The following is a 13,157-nucleotide window of genomic DNA, read 5'->3' on the forward strand; positions in this document are numbered from 1 at the left end:
AAATAACCTGCCGTCCAAAAACTTTCAAGAATAAGCCATAGATGAATATACTATTCTTTGACTTGTTTGAATTATTTTCAAAGTGTTATCAGTTATAAGTTGACGCACACGTGTTTGTATAGAACACGTTTCGGAGAATTGACACATTTTTCAAACACAATCTTTCTTTTTTCAACATTTCAGCTGTATTAAGGTAATATTCATACTATTTATGTTTTTATAATAGTTTTTCATGGTGCATGGCCTATTATATGTTTCCATTAATACGGTTTTGTTATTATTTATTGAATTTAAACTTCACAGGCTTACAAATATAATAGAAATTTTAGGAGATTTGTCATTTTTAGGCCACTATTAGGTGTTTTTAAAAATGAATAAACCAGTGAAAAAAATTACAACAAGTTATTTTATATTGTCTTACGGGTGTTTAAATATGTTTTAAAAAATAATTCCAGGTTATATAGACTATCACCAAATTACCTACCACATTTTTTGATTGCACCTAAGTGAGGAAAGAGAAGTGAAGGTGACGACAAATGTTACAGAATGTATTCATTTGTTGATATACAAAAAGCGGCAGACCTGGTGAGGGATCAAAATTTACATTATATAAAGCGGCAAAAGCCATGGGTATTCTATGGTCGTCTTTAAAAGAATTTATTTCTAAGAACGAGGGAGAAGACATAAATTCAACGAAGAATTTTTCAAAAATAGGAAGGCCCTTTGGTAACAAGCCCAAGGCAAAAATTGGTCACATATATAAATAATATGCAGGTGTTGAGCTTCGGATTGACCGTTTTGGAGATAAGGGAGATGGTTCATAAAATTGCCTGTGGGTGGTAAAAAGTCTGTGGGTCGCGATGCTTTGTTAAGCACGGAAAGTGATTCTGCCAGTAAGTGGTGGTGGTGTCAATTTGAAGCTAGATATAGTTTATCAGTGCGTGTGCCTGTGAAAAAGAAAAGATATTCTTCCGCAAAATGCCTAACTCCAGTTGGAGAGGAACAACCAGATGTAGCTGCAAAAGAACGAGTAGTCGTGGTAAAACAACGTGGATGCCCTCGAGTTTCTTCACTTCCTCCGCAAGCGACTCCACAAAACCAATCACAACAAAATGACGACGAATGGATTTGTGGAATATCTGAGAAAACAAATTCTCACGACACCAAAAAAAAAATGGAGCGAAATGGATTGAATGTTGTTTCTGTATGGAAAAATATCACGATAAATGTCAAACTGGTGCCATTGACAACGTATTCATGTGCGACTTTGTGCAAATTATGATGCTGTATTATAAATAGGTAGATAGGTAGTCGAATCTTTCAAAAAAACTCAAAATCATACAATATCACCAAATTAAATACCCACCACCACCAAATTACCTATGGCTTCACCAAATTACCTATACTCTTCTTAACTACTTCAACTATAAAAGATCGTGTATTTTCCTGGCTTTTGTGTAATATGTATATCTTGTAAGGATTTAATTATATATTGTCCTGATATGTCGACGTCTTTTATTTTTCTATACAAAAAAATAAGATTGTAAATGAAGTTTTTTTAAAAATTATCAGCAAATAACCTTACTTCACCCTACTGTCAAAATATTAACTTCAAAACAGTGTACCTAGGTATTCATTGATCGAAAAAATATTATTACGTTATTTTTTATTTATTGGCTTATTCCAAATAACAAAATCGTAAATCAGAAAACTATTAAATTCACTGAATATAAGATAATGCAAATATTTTAATATGTACACTGTCGTCAATCAGGGAAGATGAATCCAGTGACGTCTATAGATAAAATGCCGCCCCTAGCCAGCGCCAAAATGTCGCCTCATTTTTTTTATACAGTATTTTTATTAGATATCCTTTCATGAGTCCAACAAAATAGCAGACTAATTATTCGCAAACCTGCACGTGTCGTTTCTGGTCACCAAGAACGTCGAAGGGCAACGGAAGTAAACTAGATATCGCGAAGTCGATAAAACCAGTGAGCTGGTTTTTTAATGGGAAGATATTTTCGTTATTACCAAATTTAGATAACTATTTCTATGTATTCCAAATGATTCTCCTCGATTTGCCGCTCGTCGAGTAACTGCCGTCCCAAGCGATGCTCAATCTGTCTACCCCCACGGGACGTCACTGGATGAATCGAATGATTCGATACTGGCAAAAAAGTATAGATACCAGTATTGTATCGGAAGAAAAGTATCGAAGTATTGCATAGTCAAAAAGTATCAATACCTTTCACGGCCTTTACCCTACTACGGCAGTCTATGCTCTATGGTTTTATTTATATGTTGTTTGTGGTGGCGGGTGCCGTGTCGCCCGTGCCGTGAGCCGTCAAGAAATATGTTATCGTAGTGTGTGGTTTTATAAACATTAAAATTAGTGGTGGTGTTTTTTAATCTTGAAATTTAATCTAGTGTTTGAAGTGCAAGATAGTATTTTGGGTACCGTTTCCTCGTCAGTGATCACTGAAGTTGGCCTTTTCTGTAAGTAATTTAAATAAGAAGCCATTAAAAATGGCTTCGTTTAGAATATTATTCTCAAACGAATATTATTGAAGTCTATATTAATAATTCAATGGATTATTGTACACCTATGCAATGGTATCAATGTGTATAGTAAAAATGAATTTAATTTATGCTTTTCAACGAATATGCGATCGTATAGTAAGAAAATGCGTGATATTTGGTGTCATCTGTCAATCACTTCCAGTCTTCATAAAAGTATTGTAATGTCTATGCTAAATGTGTTTTTTTGTTATTGACGCAGCTCAAAACCTTTTGTTGTAAATATACGATGTTCTCAATACACATATCTATTGAACGACGTTTATTTTGTTACGATTTTCGTATATTTTCCGTTACTTCTCAATGCATACGTATGTATACATATTACTGGTTATTAGAATTGGACCCCAATGTGTTCGATATTATTTAATAGGTAGTACTATTATATCTTATTTTTAACCAATAATATAAGTACTTACCTATTTAATATCGGACGTCCATTGATCGTTTTTTCCGTTGTTTGTTTGCACACTGTCAGGTACATATATCATTGACAGTACTTTCTAAAAACCTAAAAGCTGAATGAAACCTTTCTGTCTTAACCATAAAATAAATGTAAATATTGTTTAAAAATCACCGCCAATAATGGTTCTCTTTCAAAAGCATCTTCAGTATGATCAGCTTTTCCGCGTAACATTAATTCCGCCTTGAATCTCGAAAGGTGCATTCGAAGTCTCGGCCTGTGGGGACTAGCATACATATTATTTCTATCTTATTAATCTGTTCTGTTAATAGTTATGTATACCTACTAACCATCACACGAATCAAATATCTAACCAAGTTGAATTATCAAAATGTCTTGATTGTTTTGTTAATAATAATATGTAGGTCATGCTAAAGGCTTAAAATATTTAGATTACTCATATTTAAGTGACAAGTATTACTGGTTAAAAATCACTGACCTAGGTAAGTACTTAGATCGCAAGTGCTTAAACTTTTATTAAGCGATTATTGGAAGGTTCCTATGTTCTTTACAGTTGAAAGCCTCGTTGACACGGTCCAAGTACGATCCAAGTACACTTGGACCGAGTGCCATCCAAGTGACAGCTTCATACTTATTATTCCTATTATTCATTAATTATTCTTAAATTGGATCGCAGTGACGTCCCGTGGGGGTAGGCAGATTGAGCGTCGCTTGGGGGCGGCAGTTATTCAAAGGGCGGCAAATCGAGAAGAATCATTAGGTATATTATATAGAAAGCTACATAAATTTAGTAATAACGGAAATATCTTTCCATTAAAAAAATCAGCTCACTTGTTGGAAACAAAATATATCTATTAATTAGATAAGTACTATACAATTTTCAACAGGACTTTATTTTTTTGTCGGGTTCGCGATGTCTAGTTTACTTCCGTTGTCCTTGGACGTCACGTTCTTCACAGTCACTCGCGAATTGTGAAAGTTGTCAGGTGTATTTTTTAAATGTACCTATCTGAAACCGTAGACTCGCAATATTGTCTATTGAAACAGAGATGGCATTTAAGTTAGATTTAGTAGTATAGCTATAGGTAGATACCTATATCTTGTTAGTAACGTATCCATACAACACTATTCTTAGATATTGGAGTCGTGAAAGGGTGATAAAAAGTACTGTATAAAAAAATGTGGCGGCATTTTGGCAATGCCTAGGGGCGGCATTTTGTCTAGGGACGTCACTGATTGGATGAGTAGGACGCGGTCCAAGTAGCTTGGATAGAAATAATTATTAGTATGAAGATGTCTCATACGTGTGCACTTGGATGGCACTCGGTCCAAGTGTGCTTGGATCGTACTTGGACCGTGTTAACGCGCTTTTAATCTTCTATAACATTATGCACCGCCCCTATAATTATCGCAGGGCTGTATTGTTATCCTTACAGGAAACCTAGTTATTTATTGTAAAAATACCATACCGATGTTTTAAAAATAATTAGCGAATTCTCTTGATGTTAATAAATATTTGTTTCCAACTTGGAAGGAGAGTTTAAGAGTTTTAGAGTGGTCTACAACCTACTTAGAAGAATAGCCAATAATTTATCCATTTTCTAATTTTATCACGGGCTGCAGTGGGTACCTACGGGTACCTACTTAAAAGTGTTGGATTATAATGATATTATGTTATACCTACCTACTTGACGAAACGTACATTTTATTATTTTGTATGTTTTCTGTCAGTGACAATTCAGATTATATTCCTTTGCTACTGCATAATTTTTTCACATATCAAACATAGAATTTTGTCGTATTCAATGAAAATTTTGGTGATGAAGTAAGTAGGTACTTACTTGCAGTGGCGCACCCAGGATTTAATATGGGGGGGGGGCAAGGAGGAGAATGTAAATTAGTCCCATAGGCTCTTTTCCTTCTTCACAGCCTAATTTCTCGTTTATCGGCTTTTTGTCTATTGCACTCGGTGTACCTACACCATGGTCCCCACATCCTTAAACGGGCCCTCAGGCTAGGATATTTGGCGGGCCCCTACCTACCACTAAGATTAAAGGCAGTGTGAAACACTACATTAACGTTTTTCAAATTGTGTTTTAGTTCAAATTAAGAGTACTCATACAGTGAATTATTGGCGATTTTTAATACATCTACTTTAATAATGGAGCTGTCGAGTATCGACACATAATAATCAAAAAATATATTATACAATTATATAATTGAAAATGTTCATGGCCATGAAGTATAATAGCGCCGCAGGCGACTTTTTTACTATCAAAGCTGATTTATGATGTTTGTTTATCTCACTTATCTGGTCAACCCGACACGCCGGGCCCCCCACAGCCCAGGCTCCCAGGCTAGAGAGGGCTCTATCAGCCCTCCCCAGCCACGACTTTTATAAAAAGGGTGCTGGAGAATTACAAATCATTTCTTTTACCGTGTTTTTATTTGTCTAAACCCAAAGGTATAGTTTATCGGCTTTCAATTTCAACGTTTAAAATCATTCTGATAATTTTCATGTTTGGGGGGTGTCAGGGCCCCTTGCCCCCTCCCCCCTGGGTGCGCCACTGCTTACTTATTATTTTGGGCCGCAACAAATGCCATTTTGTGCATCACTGGTTTAGGCGCTCAAAACATTGATTGCACGATGCAGATTTTTCTTCTCAGTATTGTATGAAAGCGTTGGAACATGATGTTGAAAACGAATTATGTATAGAATATAATATATTCCTAAGATCATCGGTACACAATTTTAGTCTCCCCTAAAGTCCAACTTACAACTTTGAATAATAGGATGTAACATTACAGGAAAAACAACGTAAGCGGTGGTGGGATAGGTATCTACGCCCCCGCACCTTTCCCCACCAACTGCCCCAATCATTACCCTAAGTAAACTTGAAACAGACGTAAAGACAAGTATGGTCAGATAAGAAATCTCTTTCTTTGCAATAATTTGTTGGAATTAACATACTAATAGATAAAAATATATAATATTCGTGTAGCTACTCTTAAGGCGTAAGGTGTAAATTAGCAGTAAACTGACTAGACAAGGCCTAACGGAATAGGTAGTCACCTAAGTGGGCGAATTTTTGCAACCAAGAATTTAGGTATAAATAGCACAAACCAACCCCACCACACTCGGTCTTAATCGAGTGTATCACGTGTTGTACGAAGCATCGGCAGTTATTTACGCCTGGGAATGTCTCAGGAACAGGTACTCAGATTGATGTCGCCACGCACTCAAGTGTGCTTTAACCGAGTTTAGAATGACATAATTTAATACAAAGTGACCATGGGAGAGAGTACGGAGAACTAACAAAAATAAATGCTTGTAATTACATAATTAAATATATAGTAGGTATTCAAAACGAAGCTTAAATACGGACATTCAAAACTATGTGAATAAATACGTCCGCAAAAAGACAGCGCAATTTTTTTTAAACTACTCTTTAAGTTAGCCTTTGTGGCGACCAGGTCGGACGGTTCTATGGTTCAAACAGCTGGTTGGACCGACTTGAGCATCTCTTCCATTTCTGAGCACATTTTTGAACGTTCACAGACGAGGTGGCTTGCATTCTGTAGTTCCCCGTCACATGCACATACATGTTGGTCGCGGTCCAAGGTTCTTGCAAAATTGACAAGTGGTCAAGAGTCAGTTTGGTTATCTCCAATCGTCATTTGACATTTTTTTCACCATGTCCGATCCTAAGAAGACCATATCGATATTGGCCCTCCACAGAGTGGGGGTTTTTATTTTAAAAAGGTTTTTGTTTTTACAAGAAATGTTTGTTAGTTACTTGCTCAACCTATTAGGTCCATACTCTGACTCCAAACACATTGAAAAACAATGTGTATTTCCCAAGATCCAGGATTCGAATCTGGGACCCACGACATTATAAGCCGACGCGTTAACCGCTCGGCCATTGTGGGAATTTGACATTAGGAAAGAACAAGATATGTGTGTGCATGGCCTTGTAGGTATCCCACTTTCGTTGGTATTCAACGCATTTGACGAATTGTTCGCTTCCTCAATGATACTTTTTCAGCATCAAGTCATTAGGTATAAACATAAACAATGAATTTAGTATGTATCCACGTCACGACTTACGGTAACCATACGTCCTTTATTACAGCGCATGTGTATCCAACCATTCCAACCTTTGAGTTCGCGGGGCTAAATTGAGTGAATAGGAATTAATAGTCTTAGGGCACACAGAAAAGGTCATCTTATTTTTAGATCTTTCTGCAATAAAAAAAACTGTCTTTAAATCCAGGTGGAGAGCTATCTTTTAATCTCTCTTCCAAAAACATCTCCACTACGATCACCTTTTCCGCGAAACATTAATTCCGCCCCGAATCTCGTCGACAGTTTTTTTTAAATCACGAAATGTATGATTTTAAAAATAAAAGGACAACCCGAGTTTTCCGGGTGGGGTCACATGCAGCCTACGGCTGGTGGGTTAGGTTAGGACGGTTAGGTTATAGCCTGCTATGGAGGATAGTTATTTATTTCAGATTTTTTTGTGTTTTTTTTTCATTTATTCAGCCCTTTATTGCTCGAAATTCCAAAATAATCACTGAAAAATGACAAAACGAAATGTACGAAATGATTTGATTATAATATTAGAAAACACGTAACTTCAAAATGGATTTCCTCCAGTATTTATAATTTACGTTACTTTGTGCTTGTATGCAAAGGCGTGCCAAGCGGGGATATTGTATATTAACGTAGAGTGACACTTATGAAAGGGTGGAAAATCTAAGAATTAACGCATGATATATTTAAATATCAACACATAATAATCAATGAGTTCAAGATCTCCGATCTATGACCAAACGTATAAAATATACTTAAAGCATTCTCTCAAAGTCTTCATAAAACGGTTCAGTGTCCATTATAATAGGCATAACATATTTCGGCAAAATCTAACTGTAAATATCCAGCATATTAACTGAGCTATAATATATGAGGGGCATTATGATAATGAATCGGTTTAATGGATAGAAAAAAATCGCCTGCGACGCAATATTTGTTAATAATATTAAACGTCGTACAAAAAAATGACAACATAAATTGTCATAATAAATACGAGGCAATTTTTGATTGGCTCCGGGCGGCATCACCCTTGGTGCGGCCCTGCTCATATGTTGGTATAATTACATATTTTCATTCAACCAGGTTTTCAGTGGCATTTGTTATTTTATGTATTTAAACCTTTAACTTGGGTATCATGCAAAAACATCGTACCTATTCAAATTTTGATTTTTATCTCAAATATTTATTTTTACCCACGAGAAAATATGGTCACTATATCTTATGGTTGAAAATGACATCCTTATTAACTAGTAGTCTTGTTCATTAAATCATTAGTTACTATTGTAAACGTGTTTCCATTTCGTGATTACTAATCTCTTTAAGATAAATTTGAAAAAAAATCACCTCAATTCACTAGGGTACACGCTGCCCCCAGCAGGCCACATGTCCCCCCCATACAAAACTCACGCGTTTACTTCGCTGCAATGTTTAAAAACGTACGCTTGCTAATAATGTAAACAGATATGTACGTCTAATCTAATACTAATATAACAAGTGTCATATTGTGTCCCATCAATATCAATGATCCGAAGTGCCGGTCAGTGAGATAACCAAACAGTCTCTACCTATACAATGTGTAGCGTTAGTACCTAATGTTTACCAAATGTTTAAGACAATGAATTATTCGCCATTTACAACTGTGCCCCTAATTTTACTTTGTCACTAATGCTTTTACTGAAAAATAACTATTTGTTCCAAGTCTTTGCAAACACCCCGTCTCGACTCCCTCTACTCTAACCCCAAAATGAAGGACTCCTGAGCACCAGAATGCATCACCCAGCTAGAGGAGTATATCGATATCCATGCAAAAGAAAAAATAAATACTAATCTTGTGAATTGCTAGGATATCAAAATAAATAAGTAGCAGTTCATTATCTGTTATCACAAATAAAAAAATGCTTTTTTACTCTCACTACCCATAGCATATTATTATCAATATAATATCGTATTTCGTATTCCTTAAGGTGATACATCAGTGAAACGGCAAATAATTTTCAACTATAGGCGCGACGAAATTTTGGACGACGCTCGCATTCTGAGAGAGAACGTCGAGCTGGAAATACGTCACTTTGTTTCGTGATGGCGACGGGCGTATTAATTCTTAAATCGTGTAAAGATTACTAAAAACGTTACCCATTTACTTTAAAAAGAAAACATGTCAATGAATATATTATTATTGTTACTAATATAACAATAAACAGAACATAAAATGGACGTATGTTGGATTTATATGACAAATTATATTTTGTTTGGCATGCGTCATTTGCACCCGCGACCCGTAATCCGCGCATCGCCTAGCCACGATCTTTTTAGACCGTGCCTCAACTGAGGTACAGCCTTAAGAACGTCCGTTGATGTCGATTCAAACTCGAAAGAGTAAAATATCTCCAAGTTAAAATAATCAGGAGAATTTATCGCATACGTTTAAATTTAACTCGTTCTAATTATTGAATGTGTTTATAAAATATTCTTATCAGCTAGATAAGAAAACATTGATTTGCCAATGCAAAGCTATATAATTATTTGCGTGTGGTAGTTGTAACGTTTTATTAAGGAAAACCGTGTTCTTTTGAGGTTTAAGACACATACGTACCTACCTAGCAAACTAGATATTTTTGAACTTGTTTTAATCGTGTCCGGAAACTTGTACGTATGCAGTTCGCCGCATCATACTTCACCGTGAAATGTTGTATCAGAAATATATGGCCGTATACTAAGACCGTCCAAACTCTTTGGGTCGTATAGCCTACTGACATTAAATTCTTGTCTTAATAAAACACGGTTCTTTCGGTTTACAGTGTTTACACTATACAGGAAGCCGGCAGCAAACAAATTTTGAAAATAGCTGATATACTGGATTATTTGTTAGGGTAGGTTTTCATTCTTGAATTTTGCCAAATTCAGTTATGAAAGCTGAATTATTAATGTTCATATTGAATCTAATTAAATTGGAGACCGTTATAGTACCTATACGGTCATCTCTTTCCGATAAGAAAGCTCACGGCGAACTGTGCCACGGTGAAATGTTTCACGTACAACGTACATGTAACCTGTTTTAATTGGCTATTTGAACGTCATTATCACCTAAGAAACGCTGAATCTTTTGAAAAAAATGAAATCACTTTTAATTATCCGACACAAACTTCCAGACGTTGCGTTTGATTCAGTCGCACACCTCTCAACGCTTCCGCCGTAGGAATTGTAGGAGTCGGCCAGTGGGGGACGCCTGCACGGGTATAGAGGGTGAAAAAACTCTGTCTGGAGATTATCTCGGCGGACAGCTTTATTGTAATAATTTGTATTGTAAGCCATTGCACGTAGTGTAATCAAACCATTACCCATAGTGTCGTGCTATAGAAAATAATATTTAGAATTTAAAAAAATCTAAATGCTAACGAAACAATCGGCGATCACAGGTATACAATATATTACACCAGATACAGGGATTGGTAAAATGCCCAATAAGTCATTCTGGAATAAATAACGCTGGAATATCTTGATAACGAGGGGTCGAAAATAAACTGATTCTCATAATGTAGAAAATTAATAATTATTATAAGGCATGTTTTTGTTTCTTCAGTATAATAAAAGTGAACCGATATTAAAATAATTATTTTTGTTGTTACATAACTTGGAATATTGATGTAGGTCACAACTGACGGCTGGACATCCATCACACTAATAGAACGAAGCTTTTCTCGTACAGAACTTGGCCTGAAAACATTTTGCTTTGTTTATTTTTTCTTCTGTCCGACACAAACTCATTGGGAAAATGCTGCATTTCTAGAACAGTGGCATTTCATTCAATCGGAAGAATGCATTTCCAGTGACCAGTTTAATTGACACCTAGATAGGTTGACTACAAAAGATTGGTGTTGTGTTGGAAATGATTACATTGAAGATATTTAATATTTCACAAAACTCCTGTGTAAATCAGTAAGTAGGTACACACATAACTAGCTATTTAGTGAAGAGCATACTTACCGACGTCATCACCATCATTAGTGGCCCAACAACCCAGGGTGCCCAGGTCTTATCTTTCTAGTATGGGCCCATATATCCTACGTAGCACCTTCCTCTCGAATATATCGAGCGTACGCTCATCGGCCTCGGTGAGAGTCCAACACTCCGACTCGTAAGTCAATATTGGTCGGATCAGCGTCTTTTAGGTATCCCTACATCCGAACTTTTTTACGACAGGAGAGGATGCGAGACTTTATCTGATTTTAAAGACCACGTAGCACCCGTCTATGACTCTCCGTTTTATTTCCTAACTTATGACATTCTTGTTGGTGACCAGGGATCCGAGGTAAACCAAACCATCGACACACTCGAAGGGGTAGTCGTTGATTGGTATCGGGATTTAAATTATTCTGTAATATCGTAGTCAGTACCTACATAAGTTATACCTACATAAAGTTATTAGTTATTACCTATGTTGAATGACAGGGCAGAACAGTAATTCACCTGGAATATCAATAGGATATAATATTAACTGTCAATAATTTCCCGTCTGACGTAGAGAACCAATTTTTCACAAAATTGGCATTACATTGTGGTGGTATCTCAACGGTATTTTTACGAGGATAGATTATCAGGCCTTACTCGACCCCATTTAACAAAGACACATGTTCCTAGATGCAACAAATAATATTCTAGGTTTGTGAAAGTTCTATGATATGGCGCCACAATTCATAAAGTAAAATCACTACTGACAATATCATTCTTCAAACAACTTCGGTCACTGTCACAGGGGGCTATTATTTATACCGCTTATTGGATCGTTTGAAAGAGACTTTAATGGAAAAAACAGATAAGAATGTCTCACAAACCGACCGTTGCAATGGCATAATTGAATGAACTGGGTTTCGAATTGGTTTCTCAGCCACCACATTGCTCAGAATTCACGAATTTAAAAAGTTGGGTCGGTGGGAAATTTTTTTCATCAAATCAGGATACCATCGACGCATTTTGCAGAGTTCTCCAAAAACTATTACGGTACGAAAAAATGGAATGAAAAGAAAAACGCTGACCTGCACAACATTTGAACTTTTATTGTTTACACTTTGTTGATCGGTTGCACTTCACACGGATCTTTGAAAATTATTTTGGTTTTCTTCATCCATTTATTAATTATGAAGGAATTGGTGAATTTTGTGATGATTAATACATATTTTTCGCTACGACACATTTCTGGTTAGGTCACGACGCACGTCTAGAGTTGGGTATTTCCCGAGAAAATCTCAATCTCGAGATTCGGAATTTCCCGAAATGATGAAATTTTGAATTCTCGAGATTCGGGATTTCCAAAAACGAATTCTCGAGATATTGGGAAATTTAAAAATAGAAGTAGGAAAACAAAAGTAATTCAAAACATTACTTATTAAAATGGGATTTCAAAAAACACAGACTGTTAATCGCTGCGTCTGACAATCGCGTACGCTTTTGAGACACAAAATTCCCTGATGTTGCAAAAATTGCGATCATTTTGAGTCGACGTTGGTTTAATTGTGATGCCCCGCCCCGATCAGTCATTGAACGTTTCGTGTTTTCTGTCCACTTTTTTCATATATAAAATCGTTTTTTCAATTAATATTTGATAATAAAGAAATCCCAAATCCCGAGGAAAGATTCTCGAGATCCGGGATTTCCCGAAATGTTAAAAATTTCAATTCTCGAGATTCGGGATGGAAAATCTCGAAAATTTCTCTAGAATTCCCGTCGGGAAATTCCCGAAACCCAACTCTACGCACGACCCACCGAATGAAAAACACGAGTCTAGTCAGTTTTAACTTAACAATAATTAGTTACAATTTTTACAATAGTTTACGATTAATTGTATTTTAAAACTACAAAATAATACAACTCGTTATTTTTTCTCTTATCATGAACTGGTAACATCGCGATTGAACAAAGTGATCTTGTACATAAACTTCAGATTAAAACGATTTTCTAACTATTATGTTATTTTAAAATTTGTGTAGAAGTAACAAAATCGTAATTACGTAAACATTATAAATATTTATTACACCATTTTACCTTTGACATACAATTACT

The 13,157-nt window shown here is 35.9% G+C and overlaps 1 protein-coding gene across 1 annotated transcript in view; it reads left to right on the top strand.

The window, feature by feature from the left end:
* The first annotated feature begins 2,306 nt into the window (after positions 1-2,306).
* Positions 2,307-13,157, top strand: part of Snrk (SNF related kinase) — a 67,644-nt gene continuing 56,793 nt past the window's right edge. Inside the window, exon 1 of the mRNA XM_085959704.1 lies at positions 2,307-2,499. The gene's annotated coding sequence lies outside the window, so the exon portion shown is untranslated. The remainder of the gene's footprint in view (positions 2,500-13,157) is intronic.

Source organism: Rhyacophila brunnea, unplaced genomic scaffold, assembly GCF_057557595.1.
Source record: "Rhyacophila brunnea isolate RB1 unplaced genomic scaffold, BYU_Rbru_1.0 scaffold_9, whole genome shotgun sequence".
Classification (NCBI taxonomy): Eukaryota; Metazoa; Arthropoda; class Insecta; order Trichoptera; family Rhyacophilidae; genus Rhyacophila; species Rhyacophila brunnea.